This window comes from Rattus norvegicus, chromosome 13 (assembly GCF_036323735.1).
Source record: "Rattus norvegicus strain BN/NHsdMcwi chromosome 13, GRCr8, whole genome shotgun sequence".
NCBI classification, from domain to species: Eukaryota; Metazoa; Chordata; class Mammalia; order Rodentia; family Muridae; genus Rattus; species Rattus norvegicus.
The window spans coordinates 24917831-24940407 of NC_086031.1; positions in this window are offsets into that span (position 1 = coordinate 24917831).

Here is a 22577-nt window from a genome sequence, read left to right on the forward strand (position 1 = left end):
TAAACATACTAAGTGATTGGGATATATCAAAGACATAGAGGAGCTAGTGTAGAAACTGTAACCATTTGATCAAAAATAATAAGATAGTATAGGATTAAAAACAAATCATAAAGCAAATGTAAGTATGTAGTGATAAAAATAAATTACTAGATAAATAAGTAAATTTAATAGAATTAGCACTTCTTCATGAATTTCAAATTTAATTTTAATTCAAATTTTAATTTTTGTGACAGAAGTACAGTATACATATATAGTTTTTCTTCCAAAGAATGCATTTTGAAGCATCAAAGATAGAGTAATTTAGAATACAGAAATATGATGAATTATACTTCATTAGGATTGCTACCAGCAATAATAAGAAATTCTGATGCCTTCTGCCTCTGAAACAATTAAATGAAAATAATCAAACTGGATTTCCATGCCTAAGCCCATATTCCACTTTAGCCATGAGAAACATACCAATTTCCTCTTGAGATTTTACAAATTAAGGGCATCCAAATCAAGATATATTATTGAGAAATTATTTATATCAGAAGGATATAAAGAAAACATGACAATTGAACATATTATGCTTGGGTTCTGTCCACATCTGACTCATTGAAAACAAGTGTAAAACTTTAGTTTCACATCAAAATTATGATTATGAAAAATGTTCTAATATGAAAACTGAGCAGTTTTTAAAAATTTCTTTATGCGGTGCTTTACATTTTTCATTGTCAAGCATCCAATGTTATATTATTTCTATTAACTTCAAGATGTTTGTGAAACTGTGAGTGGGGTTGTTTCCTTTCAAAAACTAAAAAAGTCATTAGTCTGCTATATTTTTGTATATATGTAGTCATATTTTAAAAGTATGAAAACTCCCCATTATGATAGCAGTTATCAGTCTTGCTTTTCATTGCTAAAATATGGTTGTATATACACTAGTTATATGTTATTGAAAACATGACCCACATACATACTGAAAGTGTTCTTTTTTTTTTTTTTTTTCGGAGCTGGGGACCGAACCCAGGGCCTTGCGTTCGCTAGGCAAGCGCTCTACCGCTGAGCTAAATCCCCAACCCGAAAGTGTTCTAATACTGCACTTTGATATCAATAAGAATTAGTATCCTTTCCTTTCTTTTTTTCTGATTCTTAATAACTATGGTTTTCCTAAAGTATTTTAATATACCTGAACAATATTTCATTTTTCTTATGTATATTTTTAAGAGAATACAACTATATCTTTATCTACTCATTCTTGACATATTTGTTTCTATGTATTTATGTTATTGTAATGAAAATATTTATATATTATTAAAAAATGATTAATAAGATATGTCTTGTTTTGATTCCTTTATGCAAAGCTTATAGTTAGATGAATATTGACAGAAAATGTGAAATATTTATTTTCTTGTTAAAATCAAAATTGAGTATTAAGTTTTATGTGATTTCTAGAGGTAGTAATGGGTTAATCAGTTTGTGAATTTCATTCTTTTCTTCTTCGTTTGTAAATCATTAACTTTACAATATCAAGTATATTACTTTGCGGTTAAGAGCACTGACTGCTCTTCCAGAGGTCCTGAGTTCAATTTCCAGCAACCACATGGTGGCTCACAACCATCTGTAATGGGATCCAATGCCCTCTTCTGGTGTCTGAAGTATATTACTTTACTTTCAATTTTTAATATTCTTATGAGTCAACTTTTGTATTTTTGTATTGTTCCTTTGAGAAATACGCAACCCTGCCTATGAAGTAAAAACAGGGCCAACTCACCGCACCACAATTAAGTGCTAGCTATTTCTGCCTCATTCCATTGATTATCAGTCATGGTGTTTCCATACATTTGTTAGGAACAACAGTGCACATGACATACTGGCACTACATTTGAATGAATGAGCAATTTGATTGAAAGAAATGAGTTGCCTTTAATTTAAAACACAGATTCTTTTTTAAGCAAGATAAAAAAAATGAGATTCTCTGAATATTCACAAATATGCTAAATATGTTAATGAAGATGGTGAAAAGAGCCTCTTGTTTGCGCTGCCCAGAGTAAAATGTTATGTATGAAAGACACAACTAGGTAAATATACAGAAGTAGTATCTAGTAAAATCTCTACATATCTGAATTTGAAAGATGATTGCTTGTTTTCAATTTATTTGTCTTATGTTTTAAATACTCAGGACAAATCATTTGGAAGATTTAATTCACAATAACTGATTCTTCAAATATAGATTGATTTTGTTCTTAAATTATTTAAATATGTACAATGTGACACCTTCTGTTTCTGTCTAAGCTTCTTGTAAGTTATGTGCATGTATGCATATTTTTATATGTGGGAACACATTTGTATATGTGGGTGCACATGTATGTTCACCAGGGTATATGGAGGCCTGATTTTGTGCATATTCTTTCTCTACTCCATATCTTATGTCTTAGTATATCTTATTTGAATACAGAGCTCAAGAACATGACTAGTTTAGCTGGCCAGATTCCTCTGGTCTTCTTGTCTTGTTTATATTGATAGAAATCTATGTAATTTCCTGAAAACCTAAGATTTTAGATTGTATGTAGTACAATGAATAATTGTAGTTCATTACCATGTCATTATATCATAGCTATCATTTTATGAGAGTTGTTTACAATCCCTCAAAGTGGTTTTCAAGAATATGAAGTATCATTAGATACAGCTACTGTGATGAATAATATGACTGTTTAACCTACCTCTTATAGCTCTAACTTTATGTTCTTTTAATTTGGTGGCTTATGTTCTACTGAAATAACACTAAAAGCTTTCTTTTTTTCTGCAAAAAAATTAATTACTAAGTTAGAAACTTTTGCCTGGGAGAACTTCTGTAACACAGTGCTACAGTTCTCCCTAGCACAACACTTTCATTTCCACAAAACACAATTTATAATACAGTCTTATTTCTTCATTTCAGCTAAAACTAGTGCCTTCTCGAGGCTGATACATTTTCCATCACCTTCGTTTTATCTTACTGATGCACTTTAATTTTCTTGTGATTCTAAAACAAATTAACAACAAAGTAGAAAAACACATGGCTGTTTAGACTGAGTATTTTAAGGATTTAATGTTAAATCCTTTTGTTTTCATTTTGCAATTTTAAAAATATTTACTACATATCAAACTTTCTGTTTGTTTGTTTTCTCCTATTATTTTGGCTTATCATTTGTTTGTTTTCTTTTATAATGATTTGTATGGTTGAATCAGAGACTGTATTATCCTAAGAATATTTCTGTGCTAGAATTGATTTGTGCTGAAAAGAAAAAAAAAAGCCCTATCTCTTTTATCTGTCTAGGCAGGTAAGTGCACATGCAAGCCATCAAACATGGTTTTTGAAGTAGGATACAGACATATTTGAGGTGCATTACTCCAAAATGTATAAGCTCTTGGAAGCAATCAATCAGAATTTCCAGTTTTATTTCTATTGTTTTTCAAGCTTAGATTGTTTTTACTAGATTTTAAACCCATTCTAAAATACCTAGTCCTGCTGTTTCATAAAGTGTTTCTGAGCAGTAACACTTTAGGTAAAAGTAGAAAGAACTGACTCCTACAGTGGTACAACAATGTGCGGAGACATTTTATCTAAATGCACACAAGTATGATTAGCTTTAGGTTCAATGTCTAAGAAAACATTGTACTATTGTCCATCACTTTTGTAAGCCCTGGAATATTTTATACTAAGCAAGTCAATGCCTTGGAGTACAAGTGCCCACATGGAAGATGGGAAGTGAAAATTGCAAAAGAAAACTTAGATTTAGGCTTGTCTGTGGCTAACCCCATTACTTTCACATTGTAAAGAGTGACGAAAAATTTTATTCTGAGTAAATGTCAAGCAAATGTCTCGGAATTATATCTTTTTCAGGAGATTTTTGTATTGATATGTTGTATTTTTATGCTGGGGTCATTAAAAATTCTTTTTTATATCAATTATTTCTGCTTCTCTAAGTTTTGAGCAATGCAGGCATCAGTCTAAAACCATCAGTAGTTCAATGTGTAGATAACTGAAAGTCCAGATTCCTCACCAGGAACATCTCATGTTAGATCTTTACTTGACCATATTATCTGGTCTTTCTGGTTATTGCTTCTTTCCATCATACATGAGTGGGGTGTTTTATATTATGCAATTTAGACCATTATGAACCTGTTGGAGTTATGAAAATTAATTATTATTAATTTATTATTTTTACAAATTATCATTTATCAATTATCCTAAAAAATCATTACAACTACAATTTATTAGTATTCATAATTTTCAAGCATTTTATCGCACTCAAACACATGTTATCATATACAAGTATTAAATTTATTACTTTACTGATGATGGAGCTGAAATTAGGAGAAATCAAATCACTTTACAATCATATTTGACTTTGGAGTGACCCAAATTCCAATCCAGACTTGTCTATTTTCTAATCTATACTTTCCCCATCTCATCTTGCTGCCACAAAAGCAGGTTAATAAACCCCAGGCATTTAGAAAGGAATACAATCACCTAGGCAGCCGTGTAAGAATACAAATATCTTTCATTTTTCTCGTCACTGTGTTTTACCTGTAAAGTATCATCCAGTTCACTAATTCTACAAGAGTCAAGACCAAGACTTTAAGGAAAGAAAGTGCAGGAATATAGAGTGAGGAAAACAGTGTTTTCTCTCTGAGGAATAAAAATGGGAAAGAAAGGTCACATTGTCAGCTGGAGCAATGCTGTCTGTCATCAAATTTTATAATATGGTGCAAACATGGGGTCTATGGCACTGAACAAGTAGGGAATAGCTTATTACCGCCCAATATAGCACAAATGCCAAGCAACTTTAACTGTCTTAGCCTCAGGAAATTTCTCCATTCTCTGGGAGTGTACAGTTGCATTAAATTATTTAGAAACTTAAAGCTTGAGTGTATCAAAAGGCTAAGCCCAAGCATTTTAGTTTGAAAAGATTTGAGTGAGAAGCACTTCAAATTAAGCTTGCTGTGTTCTCCACTTCAAGTTTTGTAAAGAGTCTTCATATTAAACGGGGTGCTGAATTATGAAAATAAACATAATATTCTATTAAATGAGAAGATGAACTAGGAATGCATTAGTGAAAACCATGCTTCTCATTGTCCTTTGAATTTAAAGTGGAAGAGCTATTTCCTAGTCAAAATATGTCTACTCAGTGTCATTCTGCATGGGAGAATTGAAATGAAATTATAAATCCCCAAACAGATTTTATTACCATGGAAAACCTGACAGAATCATAACCAAGAAACAGAATTCTGCAGTGGCAAAGATGTATGCTAGCTCTATAGAATTCTGAAACAGTAATGGGAAAAAACAGAGGGATGAAAGAATTAATTATATTTTCTGTCCATTTATTCTTTATGTTCACAAATTAATGTTGGTAATTCTTTTATAGATAATATAAAATTACCTAAAGCAAAACTCTCTAAGAAATCATTTTGGTTAAGAAAAAAACTTCTATTTGAATTAAGGTTGCTGCTTCATTTTCATTTTCAGGCAAAAAGCATCCAAAATTCATACTTTATTAATTCTGGATAGTTTCTTCTATAATGAGAAACATGTTTCTTCAATATCCATATTCATACTTCCTTTGCCTCTCCTCTTATCTACCTTTCCTGCAATTTTTTGGCATGGTAATGCTGTTTAAAGCCTTGGCAATCATGTGACATGGAAAAATAATAAATTTATAATATTATTTTCATTATAATAGGTATAACATAAGTATAAAAATAAAATATCAACTATATTAAATTAATTAAATATTGCAAGATGTCTATGTGGTTAAGAGCATGTACTGATCAGGCAGAGGACTAGAATTTAGTTTCCAGCAGCCACCTTGAACTCACAACTGCCTACAACTCCAACAGTTATGAAGGCTTATTCTGGCCTCTAAAGTCATGGTGTATATGTGTGAAAACCCACATAAGCAAATCCATATACATAATATAAAAACCATCAAAATCAAATTTTATCTAGAAATTTGACTTGTGAAATCCATCAAAAGGTATTTGCATACCAAAGCTTGGAAAAGAGGACAGAGACTATGTTGGATAACTTTGCTGATCCAATCTCACTGTTAATGAAAAATTCCATGAATATTGGGTTTCTTCAGAAAACAGTGCACTGCAATTTCTACTGGAGTTGGATGTCCGGAGTACATTTAATTTAGGTATCTGTTAAATGTTCACTAACATTTGTATTTTTATCTGAGAATACATAAAAGCAGTAATAATAAACCACAATGTTTTTGTTTCGAATTATATTTAATTTATCAAAAAGTAAAAAAAAACATCCTAAGGTTATCATGAACAAATACCATAGTAACAATATGTGTTTCAATATTTTATCACCTAAAATTCCCTAGAGATATAGAAAAAAGATTATATATAATATATATATTTATATATTTATAATATATCTAATTTTGAAAAATTGAGAAACTGCTGTATGCTTGTAGAGACAGTAAAATTTGAATCTCCTACATATGCAGGTAGCTGAAAAAAAGGTGCTTCATTCAGTAGTGGTATTTAATTTTGGGGGGGAACTCTAAGCATTTCTTATATGACATTGAACATCCAAGAGACATCTTTGACACTAATTTGCTTTACTTAAAGTCAATTGATTATAAATTTCAAACCAAGAGAGCTTCATACTAAGACCTAACTTAACATTTAAATAACTACCAAATTCTGCCCAATTTGAATTACAAACAATAATCACTACACATAAAGTCATAATTATTCATACTTGATAAATATTTGTAATAAATTAATCCCCTGAAAAATATAACATGGGATAAACTTATTTTAAATAATATGAAAAATACTTTAAATATATATGTTAATATGTAAACTATTTTGAAACTTAAAGAATAAGAAAATTAATTGCTCTATTCAAATACTTTTATCTTTTTTTCATGATATCACAGAGGAAGCTAATTATTTTCTTTTCATTTAATATAGAGAGGCCTTTGAAGAAACCACGTTCTTTGGTAATAACATTTTTGGCGGCTCTATCTCTAGCCTCTGATATAGTATACAATAATTATCTAAGCATTTCTGGCAACACATTGTGATATTTTGACAGTTAACATGATGCAGCAATATGAATAGACAAGATACATGAAGGAATTATAGGAACCATCAGTTCCAACTCTTTCCTCTGCATTAGCTTTTAGAACACATTTTCCTATATACTTTGCATAGATGATAACTGATATATCAAAAGGAGGATGGTTGTATGCAGTACCATAGATAATGAGTTGAGATTCATGTTTACAAGGCTAAACTGGAGACCTAGTCACCAGCGTACCACTGTTCTACCTTTAAAAAAATGCACAAATGCACAACAAGTAAGCATTTGCTCTAGGCTAGGCAAGTGTTAATACAGGTAAGTCATTGGAAAGAAGTATCAGAAATTTGATGTGGGTTAATCATTAACTTACTACATATTTTTAAACCCTTTAAAAATGATTCATCTAGGCTTCTATTCACAATAGGGCAATGTGCAGACTTTTAAAGTTAGAATTTAGATGTTTAGACACATCGGAATGTTATTTGGGAACAATTTCAGCATCTAATGTCTTGTTGCCATTTTCTGAACCACACATCCCACAAGTGGGTTTGATTCCTGATAGTCAGTAAGATTATATGCATTCTGTTTCTCAAACAGTAACCATATCATAATTTATGATTAATCAGTTAGGGATGAAATCCATACCCGATACTAAATTAGTCATGCTACAGATTGGTTTATCTTTGAAGTAGAATTGATTGATGATATACTGCCACTGTCTGTGAGTAGCTGTGGTATGTCATTCAATATGCATAAGTTTGAGAATTATTTCTCAGAACCTTTCAGCTGAGAAATTACCTGGCATATCTTGCATAGTCTCAATTCATTTCCTTCTCCATTTGGGGTAATTATTTTAACTATTTCTGACCTATATCACCTTTTATTTAATGAGGGCCTTAGGTATTAATTTTGATAATTCTGTGCTTAATATAGGAAGAATAAGCTTTGTCCTAATGTGACTTACAAAGCATTTATACTGTAAAAAACAGAGAAGTAAATCTCTCCTGTTTTTATTAAATTTTGTGTAAGAGAATCCCAAAGTCTATTATCCCTTATTCATTCTGGGTTTAATACCCAGAGAGAATTAACAAGATTATTTCTGAAGCAAACTAGGCAAGAATTACATCATTTTCAAGAATGTGTTACAGTGTACCTTGTAGCTTCCAGGTACGACATGTCACAAAGTACTCTTTCATTCTTTTATTTCAAGAAAGATGTTGATACAAATTACAAAAACATTTAATCTCACCCCACCCAACCTTGCTCTATTTAATTTTATTTTAAAAGTAGTCTGTGATATAATGAGGAGACATATCTAATGACTCTAGGGTACGTATTATGATTAATCGTTTTAGAAAGTTAGGGCATACCCATTTAAAAGTATCTTAGTAAATAGTGTCTTTCCAGAAGGAATAATATATGATTAGTGGTTAACACAAATGCCTTGTGAGTGTATTGTGCACTGTGAGTTTTGCATTTCCCCATGTTGGACAAATGATCAGATAGTTTTTATACTTCTGTACTCCTCTCATGGCAAAGCAACATGGCCTTAGATCTCTGCATGTCTAGAGATGTCCATATCAGAGAGATCTCCAGTGAAATATCTTCTTCAGAGATATGCCCTAATATATAAAAGAACAGGAAGAAATACAAGCGTGTCCAGTGACATAAGATGCTGTAGGCCAGTGACTCATGCTTGGCAGCTTTAACACTATAAAATCTACTACAGGAAATTCAGTATTTTTAGATTTCCAGCAATGCCATAACAAAGTAGCAGATCCTAGGAGAGTAAAGATATTCCAAGTCTAGCATGGCCTTGGTGGGGACAGAATGATAAAGTTCCTTCTGCTGGGACAAGGCCAGTGGATGTGGGCTTCCATGAGTGTCAATGGCTGCCATGGCTTAAGTCTTGTTTGTATAATAGTGTACATATTTTACATCCCTCCTTTTAGGAGCATGCTCCCTGTTAACATTAGTGACTCCATGATAATTAGACAGTCTGGAAGGCAAAGGTGTGACTAAGGTCTCAGCAAAATAGTAAACATTGGGCCCTTCAGGACTGCCCTTAAAGCTATATAAAAGAACACTAAAAACCCGAGTCTGAAAATATATAATTTCTCAACTATGCAAAAATGTAAGGATTCAATGTGAATTGTATTAGGAGCTTCCCAGATCTAAAGGAACAGAGGCAGCTGTGTTAAAATGTCAGCTTGTCAAAAAGTTTCAAAGGTAGACAGATTCCAGAGTTCAAGGTTAGACTAGGACAAAGCTAAGTTTAGGTCCCAGTGTGGACGAAATGGTAACTTCAGGACAGGTTACCAGCTTCTAAAGTCTGTGCTTAACAGAGGCAGGCAGATCTCAGAAATCTTTTGCAGTGTTAAAAGAAAATGTTTGCTTGCTGTTTCCTAGGAATTAAGGGGCTGGGGTCAGGGGATACTGATTCATAGGATAATCAAAAGAAAAGCTAAAGTAAATGACTGGACTGTACATATAATAAGCCACTGAGCTTATGATCTGCAGGAAATCAGCTATCCAGAAAATTCTTTTAGAATAGCATGAGAGAATTACTTGGAGAACTGTCTCAAGGAGAACACAGACACACATATTCCCTTCCCCCCAAGCACACAGAGAGAGGGGGGTGTTGAGGAAGGGATGAGGAAGGGGGGAGGGAGGGAGGGAGGGAGGGAGGGAGGGAGGGAGGGAGAGAGCTGTCTAGAGATCTTCAGAGAAACTACATCAGAGAGAGTGAAGATCAGAGAGAAAGAAAGCAGAACGGAGAGAAAGAGAGAAAGCAGGCTGGAAAGATGTCTCCATTAGAACATAGGTCACCAGCTTGGACTCACGATTTGACTTACAGTTGTTTGTTTTTCTTCTCTCAGACACTTCTTCCTCAGACCCACTCTGCAAACCAAGGCTGGTCCTTGGCAGAAAAAAAGTAGAAAAGCACAGAATTTGGGAAGGAGTTAGTTTAAAAAAATTTGGCTTTATCACAAATGACAATCATTGCTTAGAGAATAAGCATTGTCATATGTATGATTTACATGCATAGATACTGAAAAGATATGTATTCAAAGTTTAAAAAATTAAATTTATTTTATTTTGAAAATAAAATATACTCAGTATATTAGGCAATATATAATTTTTTTTTTTACAAAATACTAAATTTTCACAAATGAAACACTTTTTCTTTTTTTTCCTTTTTTTTTTTTTTTTTTTTTTTTCGGAGCTGGGGACCGAACCCAGGGCCTTACGCTTGCTAGGCAAGCGCTCTACCACTGAGCCAAATCCCTAACCCCCGAAACACTTTTTCTATATTACTATGTTTGTTTTTAATATTTCATTTTCTCACTGAGATTTAAGCAATTTAACATGAATATTTTTAATCATTTTCTAGACTTCTTTTTTCCTTTTCAATTCTCATTGTTTGAGCCATATTCCTTAGACAGTGAAATAGGCCATGATTTGCGCATGTGGGTGCATTATATGATCAGGCCCTTCAGGACAATGTCATGATCATGTGAAGCACAAAGAAATAGCAGGAAAATTTTTTAGCGAAAGTTAAGTAGAGAAAGGTAGAGAACTGGCAACTTACTCTAAAGACTTAAGTACTGTGCAGAAGCCAAAAGGAGAGACTAGCCTCAGAGGACAGCTCAGTTCAAGGACAGTTTGAAGACATGAAGGAATAATCTGTAAGCAATTGTTGTCCCACACACCCTGTATTTTAAAGCAGTAAGAATAGGGAAGTACGTGTGATGAACTGTCACTGGCTTGGAGCAGAAGAGCAAATTGTGACCTTGTACAAATATCCTGCATGACTCAGCACTCGGCAGATGAGGCTGTTAGTCCCTCAAGCACCAATTCTGGCATGCATATTCTTTCCTCTGCTACAGTAATTAGGATGCCATTCTAAGTCAGTTCAGTGAAGTGGACTGTGGTACAGCAAGGGCATGGGCTAGCATTGCAAAGACAAGTGCCAAGACAGAAGACGGAATGCTGCAGGCATTCAGAATCCAGCAAGAACTTCTGGGCAATGGCTAGCGTTCTGAGTGAAACTGTTCAACCACACATATATATATGTGGGTGTGTGTGTATGTATATATGTTTATATATGTATATACATATATATAATTTCAGTGATAGCAACTGATTGTATTTGAATATAGGATCTTTAAAGATAAGTTCAAATGAGTTCCTAAGTGTTGACCTTAATTCAGTCTGATTTCTGTGCTTATGAAACTAATCAGAAAAATGTCAAGAATTCATATATCCACCGGGGTGGGGGTGAGTAGCAAGACTACCTTATCATTTAAAAGAACATTTGGAAAAGGAAATACCTTGTTTATTTAAGAAAAAAAATATTTCAATTAAAGGAGGTTAGTGACCAACCGAAGGCACTTTATCTTGCTGCTGCGAGTTCACTGAAGAAGACCACAAGGACACAGGCTTAAGCCAGTGGAAAGTGTTTACATGCTCAGCAGCAATTGCACTGTGGCAGGCTACATGGTGTAGCATCTATCTTTGCTCAGATTTAGCTTTTAAGCACAAAAGCCTATTCGGGGATGGCACACCTCAATTCGCAAGAACTGTAGCCAGAAGTGTACCTATAGAAAGAAAGAAAGAAACAAACAAAAAAAAAAGGTTAAGTACATTTAGGGACTGTCCCAGAACTCTGGACTTTGATAGATTGGCCTTTGCTTTAGTTTTGACAGGTGACAATGAGGTGGCCTGAATAGTAGTTCCATTATGGCATCAGCTATGCTAAAATGTGTGGGTCTGTTACATACCAACAGGTTCTTTGGGCATGAGTGCAATGGACTGATTCGTCTAGGGGCAGAGAGTTATAATTTTTTTTAGCATTAGTAGTTAACCGGAATTTATGTTTAACAGATAAGTAGGCAGTTGAGCAGGCAGAGCTCGTACTAAGAGCTAGTAGTTAAAGAATTAATGGCTCAGCCATGGCTGTTGGCTGAGTTTGTTAAAGAGAGGGACCCGCGGAACAAAGATTGGCATCTATTGTCAGATTTCTGACACCTCTTTTTTTTAAAGGTTATTTTTGACCATGGCTAAAGCTTTTTTTTTTCCTTAGTTATCCCTGACTGTCACAGAAGCAACAAATTTCTCTCAGTGTTATAGAGACTTTCTTATCTCATAAAGAAAAAGTCCAATGATTCTTTATTTTTGTGATTTTAAGCAACAACTTTGGTTAAAGACTCTAACTGGGCTTCTAGATGAGAAGCATAAAGGTGTTCCAGGTCTGTTTCTACTTGAACATCAAATTTAAAAATTTTCCCCATAAATAGGGCTGAAGTTCCAACTGCAGTGGAACCCATGATACCTCCCACAAATAAGGAAATGTGAATTGGGATAGCTAGTGAAGCATAGATAATAGATTTATATGTGTCCTGCCCCTTTCCACATACAGATGAACACCTCTGGGAAAACATACACGAGGATACAAAAGTTTGGATTCTTCAAAATATGACCACTTGGCCTTCAGTGCTAGGAGACCAAGTAGTCCTGGGGCTTGGAAATACATTCCAATATTATTCCTGGAATGAACCAGTAGAAATCTGCATAGGTGATCGATTTAGAGAGTATTTAGGTAACATTCAACATGCAGCCTTCCTATGGAGATACTCCAAAGTGATTTTAATGTGGTTTCATTTACATCTGTTGTGGTTGAATGTAGAGTTTATCGTTTGATTAGTTCCAGACACAGCCAGCAGTCCTAATGTCTATCAGTTGAAAATGGCTAAAGAAGTGTTGTACTCTTTCTAGAATGCTGAACCCTGGGGTGGGGAGGGGGAAGGCCTCTGTTTTCTCTGTGGTCTTTCTCTTTAATAATATCAAAGGAATTCCTGTGAAATGTGGGCATTGGGGCTTGCCAACTGGGGATGTTTATATTCTGTAGGTATCAAGTTTGGGCCAATTTTCTGGGTGACTAAAGGTAGGATATATTTCTCAATCAACAGTTAGCCACTAGCCCTGGAAACAGAGTAGAGGAGGGATGCAGTAGGCCAGGCACTGCCCCAGCAGCCAGGGTGTGACAGCTATTCATAGTTGTCACCTTGATGCTGTCTGGAATGAAGTACAATCCAGGAATAGAGATCACACCTGTGAGAGACATTCTCTTTGGTTTAATGTGAATGAATCCATTCCTAGTCCAGACCTTTGAGGTAGGAAGAAACATCTCTAATCCTGATATTGATACAGGAAGATAAGACACTTTTCTTCCATATCTTGAGGTAGGAAGACAAAACCTTCATCTAAGCTACTGCCTCTTGCTGGAAGCTGAACAATTTTGCTTGCCTGCATGTCCTCAGCTTGGTAGCTCATCTATTTCTTCATTGACACTAGGGTCTACTTTTCTAGTATATACAAAAGACCAGCTGAGGCAGGTCAGCCTTGTTAGACTGAGCGGCTACTAGATTATTGAACTTTCCATTCACAGCTAGCCACCGAAAGGGAGGAGAGAGGGAGAAAAAGACAGACAAACAGACAGACAGACAGACAGATAAAGATATCCCATAATTTCTCTGACTCTAGGGAACACTGAGAATCTATCTTTCTTCGTGGGCATGAGCACTTCCACATTGCAGCACCTTGGAGGGAGAGCTTTGAGTTCTTACTAGCCAAAGCCAGGGCCATCTTTTCTCATGAGGGTCAATGTAACAGACCTGTCCATATCTACTGCATTATCATCGAACCTGTGGTGCCTTGATAGAGATGCTGTGCCAATTCTGGAAGCATTTGTGAACCCTAAAAGACCATCAAAGAGCCTATTTTGATACAACCACACTAGGGGATTTATTCAAGCTCAAACTTGAGTTCACTGCCATCACTGATGCAGTGGAGGTAGTGGGGGTGAACCCTCAAGCCCTCAGTGGGATAAGGTTTTATAGGAAATAGAGAGCAAGCAAGGTGTGTGTGTATGTGGGAGGGTTTTCTAGCCTGGCAAGCATCTAATGGAGTGAGCCTACAGGTGGGTGCTCTGAATCAAAACCATGAAAAATCTGAAAAGTCTGAAAGTACATGTAGAAATACCAGACTGATCTAGGGAATGACTCTATGGTATGGGCCAGAGACAAGTTATGTGGTTTTTCTTGGAACTTGGGTATAGCTTGGGTTCAGCTTCAAGCCAAGTTCTCAGGCCCCTTTTCTTTTGAAATGGAGGCTGTTCCCAAGAATAAGTAGATTCTCCCTTTCAGAGACACCAAGCCCTCCTGTGCCTCCCATCTAGTTAATAGAGTCTGATGACCCTAACTTCCGTGCTGCCTTAGAGACGGTCCATTGGATTACCATCTGGCTGCCCAGGTAGATGGTTGAAGTTTTACAGAAAGAAACATGGGGCTGGTCCAAGAGAGTAATAATGATTTAATGAAAATAACATTCTTGTCTGATATGTGTTATTGGGGTGTTGTACATCTATCTCTCTGGGAACCCCTCAGAATGGTCACTACTGAGAATAGGTTGGATAGAAATAGTTCTTGTCCCAATGACAGTTTTTCAAATTTGTTTGTCTGTCTGTCTGTCTGTCTGTCTCTCTGTCTATCTATTTCTAATGTGTCTGTCACAGCAATTGTCCACAAACTAGCTGGTCAAGTGAAGAAACAGGATTAAGTCTTCTGTGCAGATATCAGTAGCCATGTTCAGCATCCGGGGGCCTTAGTATGAACTCTCTTTATAGGACTGTCAGTCTTTTTACTTCTTTTCCCATGTCTTTCATGCTTCTCCATTTAGCATCTCTTATATACTGAAAAATTTCAGAGCCTTCTCTAATAATTTGCACTTATTTATAACCTTATATCTTATATCTTTATAATTTCTGAAGTTCTTTTTTTTGCGTTTTGCTTTTTGCTTTCTCTGTTTATTGAACTAGTGATGACTGTAAAACAAAAGCAAACATTTTTAGCAATTGTCTTTAATTCTTTTAAAGGGGCTTGAAAAATTTTTATTTAAAGTCTTCTTTAACAGTTGAACAGAAGAAAAATTCTATTCTATTTGTGTTACATTGTCCATTCATGCAACTTGCCATGTCCTGTCCTACAACTTGTCAGCTTCTTCATCTTTTAGAGAGTGTTGGGTTTTGCATTTTTCAATTATACAGATCCTTTGTTGAAGAAAAGATATAAATCACGAAAGAAAAAAAACCAGAACTTTCTCTTTACTCTAGGCATGGCAGAGGGAACTATTTTTCTCCTTTTTGTTTGTAACAGACTTCTAAGTACAGGCTGAGAAGAGAGCAGAATGAGTCTACAACTCTGGGAACTATTTCTCCCTACAAGTGTGCATTGTGATTTGATGAGAGAGTCCTCTACCAACCTCCACACAGGGAACAGGATTGGGCCTGGAGCTGGAGCCAAGTGATGAAAATAGCTCATGCTCTAGGATTGGTCAATTGCCTCTAGTGAGGCTGGGAGAACAAATTGTAAATTTGTGTTTTACTTGGTAAATTGACAGAACCAGGAGTTGGGGAGTATGTTTCATGCTTTCAGAGAAAGCCACTGGTCAATGCAGAGAAATTGTTCAGGATGATCCAATATTTCAGATTATTTGAGTCATCATAGGGTAACCTGACTCCCAATTAGGGCCAATCTGTTTTACAGAAGGTTTGAAGTTTTCCATAAAAGAAACACACATCATATTCATCATATTCATTCTCCTTCACACCCCCCCATCCCCTTGGGCAAAGGACCTTACTAACCTTGCTGCCAGCATCACCATAAAAAGAACAATTTATATATGTTTCTCGTGTTTCTCCAATCAACAGAACTGACAGAAGCACACACAGAGAGATGCATAGCAAAGAAAACCAGAGGTGACCACTGCACATTCATATATCTGTTAGTGACATCTCCTACAGATTCCAGATGGACACAGGATCAGTGCCTGCATGCAGTCTCATCTTGGTGTCCTAAACAATAGACACTTTAACCAAGCTTTCCTCTGGTAGTGACAGACTTGGCAAATTTCAAATTTGTTTCCTTTTGGGGTAGAATTTTCAGAATCTTCTAAAACATTAGTTAGTACCGAGCAAAGGGAATGCAAGCTCTTTAGGTCTTTATGTTGAACACTTCTTGTGGAACCCCTTGATTACTGCACTCTGTCTCTAAGAGGATCCTAACACTGAGAGTCTCAAGGTCTCTTCTTTTGGAATCTCAGAGGGACCTTCAGAAGTGTTAGGGAGTGGTCACCAAAGAAGACTACTCAGATAAGAATTTAAGTCATAGAAATTCTATATTATTTGGCTGACAACTACTCTGGGTATTCTGGATTCCAGTGTAGCCTTCAGCCTTTCCCAACCTTCTGCGAGTTTTTAAACACATACAAACAAAAACATATCCTGAGTTGGCACATCCTACTTAACAAGAACAGTTAGCCATAAGTAGAACTACATAAGTAGATGCAAAAAATAAAAAGAAAAGAAAAATAAAGAAAACATAGTATACATAGATATTCACTAAGCAACAAAGCAAAGTTAGTGCTAATAACTGTGGAGTTTGATGTATTAGGACATTAGTTTTCTTTTGGGAGGTGGTACTATTTACATGCTGGGGTCCACGGCCTGAAAGACTCTTTCACTATGTCATCAGTTGTACTAAGATTTAAGTGCCAACTAAAGTCTGGGGACCTATTACTTTATGTTCTAAGATGAACTAAATCTTCTTTATGAATAGTTATAAACTACACAATAGCATAGAGTAATTTGTGTGAGCACATAATTAATGTTGACCCTCTATAATTATAAAATTATTTAAAAAATTAGTATCACTTTTACATATGAGATTATAACATAATTACATTTTTTCTTCTTCCAAACACATATAATCTTTTTTGTTCTTTCTCAATTAATCCCTCTTTTTTATACATACACACATATTTACACATATATGTATATTATATATGTATACTATATATGTTATATATATATGTATATATATATGTGTATATATATATATATATATATATATATATATATAAAACTAAATAAGTAAGTGTAACCTATGCAGTTCATATAATTCTGTTTGTGAGTATATGTTGAAGGCTGACCATGAAGTCTACCCAACATGAACTAAACAAGAACAATTGCAATGAACCTGCTAATATACATGCTGAGTAAAGATAGCCCATGAAGTCTCAACCATGCACAAACAACTGTAGGCCAAGAAGAAATACTGAGAAAGGGAGAAATAATCTTCCCCAAGGCAAAGCTTATCAGTTTGTATTCCAATTCATTTTTATCTCAGTTATTAAGGGACTTTTTCAGCAATTTTTCAATTGTATTCTTCTTGTTTACATGAGAGGTATATGAAAACAGCTTTTTATTATCAATCTATAAATAAGTTTAAATACCAAAATTATCAAAAGTAAATAAGTCACCACGAAGGGTTCAGGGAAGGAAACCAACTTTATGTCTTCATTGATCTTTGAACAGGGATATAATAAAACCTGAAAATTATGATAGCTGAGGCTCCCCATTGTATTAATGTTCAGACTGGGAAAATTTTATAAAGTCTATTCTCAACAGTTACAACAAAGCCTTGTTATAACAGTATAAAACTTTTTCAGATTCCTTTTTCCCCTCACAGTCCCCCTTTTCTATCTTACCTAAAACAGCAGCATTGAACTATTTGAAATCATATCTCATAAATAAAATTATCATCTCCTTTTCCCTAAACATTACTTTTTTTATTGGATGTTTTTATTTACATTTCAAATGTTATCCACATTCCTGGTTTCACGTCCATAAAGCCCCTATCCCATCCCCCTCCCCCGCATCTATCAGGGTGTTTCCCCATTATTCCACCCTCCCCCTCCAACCTCCCCTCCCTGATATTCCCCTACACTGAGCATCGAGCCTTGGCACCAAGGACCAAGGGCTTCTCCACCCTTTGATGCCCAACAAGGCCATCCTCTGCTACATATGCAGCTGGAGCCATGGGTTGTCCCTGTGTACTCTTTGAATGGTGATTTAGCTCCTGGGATCTCTGGTTGGTTGGTATTGTTGTTCTTAAGGGGTTGCAAACCCCTTTAGCTCCTTCAATCCATTCTTAACTTCTCCATTGGGGACCCTGTTCTCAGTTCAATAGTTGGTTGCGAGTGTCAGCCTCTGTATTTGTCATGCTCTGGTAAAGCATCTCAGGAAACAGCTATATCAGACTCCTGTCAACCTGCACTTCTTGGCATCAACAATGTTGTCTTGGTTTGGTAGCTGTGTGTATATTGGATGAATCCTCAGGTGGGGCAGTCTCTTAATGGCCATTCCTTCAGTCGCTGTTCCAAACATTGTCTTTGTATCTCCTCCAATGAATATTTTTGTTCCCCCATTTAAGGACTGAAACATCCACACTTTATTCATCCTTCTTCTTGAGTTTCTCGTGATCTGTGGATTATATCTTGGATAATCTGAGCTTTGGGGCTTGTTGTGATTTGTCCTGGAGTTATCTGTATTTTGATGTTAATTTCACTGCCTCAAGGACAGCTGCCTAGCCTCAGGAATCAGGTGACTTCACCAGAAACTTCTCCCCATTGAATTTGTAAAACACAAGTGAGGGGTAGGTACAGGATAGAAGGAAGCCTGTCATTGGAGGAAAAGGAAGGATGGGTGGGAGAGAAGTTTGAAGGAAGGGAGGAGACTGGAACTGGAACGGAAAGGAGGAAGAGACAGGAGGAGAGAAGCCATGGCAGGACAATAAGGCAGCTGACGTTAAGATTCCACACTGTACCTTTACAGGTTGTTACAAATGTTCTTAAGGGATGGATGGTACTGGGCTTTGTATATTTAGGTGGGCAATTATATCTTATCAATTGGATCAAAGATTATTTTGTTCTTTTATGTGATGATTTGAGTGTAAAAAAGTGTGCAGTGGCAGGAGACACTGGGTCACAGAGGAGTTGGGATGTGTTTCTGCCAAGATACCTAGCAGATATCTTGTGACACCTCAATGTGGGAGTAGCAGGGAAAAATACCAATACTTTTTAAAAATTTTTTATATTTTTATAACAACAGGGGCTCATATCCACTTATCAGTGAGTGCATATCATGTAGTTTTTTTTTTTTTTTTTTTTTTTTTTTTTTTTTTTTTTTTTTTTTTGTGATTTGGTTACCTCACTCAGGATGATATTTTCTAGTTCCATCCATTTGCCTATGAATTTCATGAAGTCATTGTTTTTAATAGCTGAGTAGTGCTTCATTGTGTAGATGTACCACATTTTCTGAATCCATTCCTCTAGCTTGGAACATCTGGGTTGTTTCCAGCTTCTGGCTATCACAAATAAGGCTGCTACAAACATAGTGGAACATGTGCCCATGTGGCATTGTGGGGCATCTTTTGGGTATATGCCCAGGAGTAGTATAGCTGGATCCTCTGGTAGTACTATGTTCAATTTTCTAAGGAACCTCCAGACTGACTTCCAGAGTGGTTGTACCAGCTTGCAAACCTACCAACAATGGAAGAGTTTTCCTCTTTTCCACATCCTCATCAAAATCTGTTGTCACTTGAGTTTTTTATCTTAGCCATTCTGATTGGTGTGAGATGGAATCTCAGAGTTGTTTGGGTTTGTATTTCCCTGATGACTACGGATGTTGAACATTTATTTAGGTGCTTAAAGGCCATTAAATATTCCTCAGTTGAGAATTCTTTGTTTAGCTTTGTACCCAATTTTTTAAAATAGCGTTATTTGATTCTCTAGAGTCTAACTTCTAGAATTCTTTGTATATATTGATTATTAACGTTCTATCTGATACAGGATTGGTTAGGATCTTTTCCCAATCTGTTGGTTGCCATTCTGTTCTACTGACAGTGTCCTTTGCTTTAGAGAAGCTTTGTAGTATTATGAGGTCCCACTTGTCAATTCTTGATCTTAGAGCATAAGTCATTGGTGTTCTGTTCAGGAAACACCAATGTTTCCCAGTGCCCATGTGTTTAAACCTTACATTCTTAGGTAGTCATTGCCACTAGGGTTAAATGGAGACTCTGTTAATGTTTTAATTGACACTTAAATGGTTGCTAAGAATTTTATTCATGTATTTGTTGTCTGTATATACTTTATATTATTAGACTGCTGATCATCATATTAGCTCATTTCACTTGTCATTCAATTGCTTTTTATTTATATTTTGTATTCTTTGTATATTTTAGATATTAGCCTGGTATATGTATAACCCTCAAAAGAAAAAAAAAGAAAGAAAAGAAAGAGAAAAAAATCCCCGTTCTATAGGACCGATTTTTATTGTACCTGTTCTAGTTTGTTTCGTGTCAATTTGACATAAGTTTGAATCATCAGAGAAAAAGGAGATGCCTCCATGAGATCCAGTGGTGGACTTTTCTTAATTAGTGTCAAAAGGAGAGGGCTCTGCCCCCTAGGAGTTGTGCCATCACTGAGCTGGTGGTCATGAGTTCTGAAATGTTGTAGTCAGAGCAAGAATGGTGAAGGAAGCTATCGCGCAGCAACTCTCCATGGCCTTTGTTCCTGCTTCCCAGATTCTGCCCTGCTTAAGTTCCTGTCCTGGTTCCTTGGTGATGTACAACAAATTGTTAGTGTAAGTCAAATAAATATTTTCCTCCCCAACTTGCATCGTTGTCATGATATTTTGTCATAGTAACAGTAATAATAATAGTAATAATAATAGTTTTCTTTACAAAGAGATAATAAAGTCACATCTGTATATAAATCATTTCTATATGAATGTTGAAATGACTGTCTTAAGTAATTAATGAGATTAATAAGAGGATAAATGCATTAAAAAGTCAAATGTGATTGTTCATGGTATACACATTATATATACATTGGATTTCTGTAAGATGAGACAAAATGTGACAGTACAAAACAACATTAATCTTCAACTCAAACTACATGGAATTCAGAGCTACTAGCAGGTAGCTTCTTCTGCAGCGTGCACATTGAAGCTGGTTTATCTTCTATTATCATGATACCACCAGGACTTAGTTTATCTTTGTACTTTTGATAGTCTGAAATAATTTCCAGTGGTGACATCTAAGTGTTCTAGACTTCTGCAGCAGTTCATATCATTATCTTTGGTCACACATTTCTTATCACTGAGCAAGTTTCCAATCACAGGGATCATTTCAACATTTCTTGAACTCTTCAAACCACACAATTCTCAGGGATTAAGACTCTTTACTATTTCCCTAGGGAGCACAGTTTCTGATCTTTTCCAAGTTTGGCCTATTACTTTGTGTGATTTTCGATGAAATTTTCAAAGAAAGCATTCATGTCTACTATATTTATAACCACAAACAACTTCAATATATATCCTTTATTTATAACCACAAACAACTTCAATATATATCCTTTACTGTTTTTCCTACCTGGTACTTGTTTTTGTCTGAATCTACTATCAGGAAGCTAAGTTTGAAATACATGATATATTCTTCAATATAACAACAGGATGTGCTACAACTAAGTTTATGCTCTGACTTTAGTGGAGACTGAATTTCATATATTAGAACATAGGTTCTAAGATTAAAGTGTTAAGAAATGAGACTGTCAGGAAATAGATTATATCAGGCAGAGGAGCTTTTCTGCTATGAACTCATGAATGGGTTAACAACTCTTTTCTATACCTTATAAAAGATATTGAAATGGTGACATACCTTTCATTGTATGAGGATGTAGCAAGTATGAGGAATCTTCACAGTACAGAGATGACTTCATTAGACATAACATTGGCTGATACCTTTCTGTTGGAATTTTCAACCTACAAAATCAAAGCAACAAATGCCTGATATTTACAAAGTGCCCATCCTAAAGGTGCTTGGTATAGCAACCCAAATATATTATTGCAGTGCTGAACTTGTTGAATGCATTGATTTCTATTATAGTAAATATAATCTTTGAACTGCAAAATGGAAAATTATGTATGCTTTCTGAGATAAATGTCATTATTTTCTCTTTCAAAAATATTTCTGTCATTTTTTTTCTTTATTTTACTGATTCTCTTTTTGCAGTATTCACATAAATAAAACTGCCTATGTATGGTATGTGGAAAATTATATACTGAATTCTGGTTTAGGAGCTCTAAAATACTGAATAAACTTTGTACAACACAGAGAATAAATGGTATTTTACTGATTACTTAAAACTTTCTTGGAGAGTAATTCAGTGTTTTAACTAGAAAAAGGTAAAATCTAAACAAAACAAAAGTAAAGGTCATAGAAAAGAATTTTGGATCCCATACATGTATTTAAGGTATTTTTTGTGATAATGGTTTCATTGATTTCCTTTTGACATTAATTTGCATATATGGCTTATGAATGCCAATAACAGATCAATAATGCAGGGGAAAAAAATCGATTCATGTTAAATTCTTTCTTAGAAATCTACAAATTATTACCAAGTAGTTTCAGGGCCATAGAGAAGGAAAACGTATTTTCAGGGGACGAAGAACCCAGTGTTGGGTGAAGAAAGTCTGACAACATATAAGTACAAGATTTTCATTCATTTGAATTGAAAGTGGAAGCAATGAATGAACAATCTA